Genomic DNA, 915 nt, shown 5'->3' with positions numbered 1-915 from the left:
AGGAGAGGGTCTCAGGTCAGACCAAGCTGCTGAGAGGGCACGGGAAAAAGTTGGAGAAGCACATGAGGGCTTGGTCAACAACACCCACATTAACCAAGAGCCCTGCAGCCTGCCGCATCTTTGTGCCCTGAAAATGAAAGTGAAGTCGCTCTGTCATGTTGGACTCTTTGTGACCCCAAGGATTGTGGCCTACCAGGCTCCTCCGTCCGTGGGTTTTTCCAGGCAAGAGTCCTGGAATGGGTTGCTATTTCCTTCTCCAGGGGATCTTCCCTACCCAGGAATCAAACCTGGGCCTCCTGCATTGTAGGTAGATGCTTTACCATCTGAGCCACCAGGGAAGCTGCTTTGTGCCCTGTGATCCCTAAAATCAGAAACTATTGCCATCCACATGTTACTGAACCAAAATTGGGTCCACTTGCCCATGTGCCATGAAGCCAATCTAATACCAGGTTGTAGTAAAGGAAAGCACAGTTTATCACAGGTGCCAAGCAAGGAGTATGGGCAGTTCAGTTCAGTTCAGTTCAGTCGTGTCTGACTCTTCACAACCCCATGAATCGCAGCACACCAGGCCTCCCTGTCCATCACCAACTCCCGGAGTTCACTCAGACTCACATCCATCGAGTCAGTGATGCCATCCAGCCATCTCATCCTCTGTCTTCCCCTTCTCCTCCTGCCCCCAATCCCTCCCAGCATCAGAGTCTTTTCCAATGAGTCAACTCTTTGCATGAGGTGGTCAAAGTACTGGAGTTTCAGCTTTAGCATCATTTCTTCCAAAGAAATCCCAGGGCTGATCTTCAGAATGGACTGGTTGGATCTCCTTGCAGTCCAAGGGACTCTCAAGAGTCTTCTCCAACACCAAAGCTCAAAAGCATCAATTCTTTGGTGCTCAGCCTTCTTCACAGTCCAACTCTCACA

General features: G+C 50.3%; 1 non-coding gene across 1 annotated transcript; it reads right to left on the bottom strand.

Moving 5' to 3' along the window:
• Positions 1-266: 266 nt before the first annotated feature.
• Positions 267-338, bottom strand: TRNAC-ACA. The gene has a single exon. It is a non-coding gene; the product is annotated as a tRNA-Cys (tRNA).
• Positions 339-915: the final 577 nt, after the last annotated feature.

This window comes from Bubalus bubalis, chromosome 20 (genome assembly GCF_019923935.1).
Source record: "Bubalus bubalis isolate 160015118507 breed Murrah chromosome 20, NDDB_SH_1, whole genome shotgun sequence".
In the NCBI taxonomy this organism is placed as follows: Eukaryota; Metazoa; Chordata; class Mammalia; order Artiodactyla; family Bovidae; genus Bubalus; species Bubalus bubalis.
This window is presented reverse-complemented; position numbering and strand designations above follow the sequence as displayed.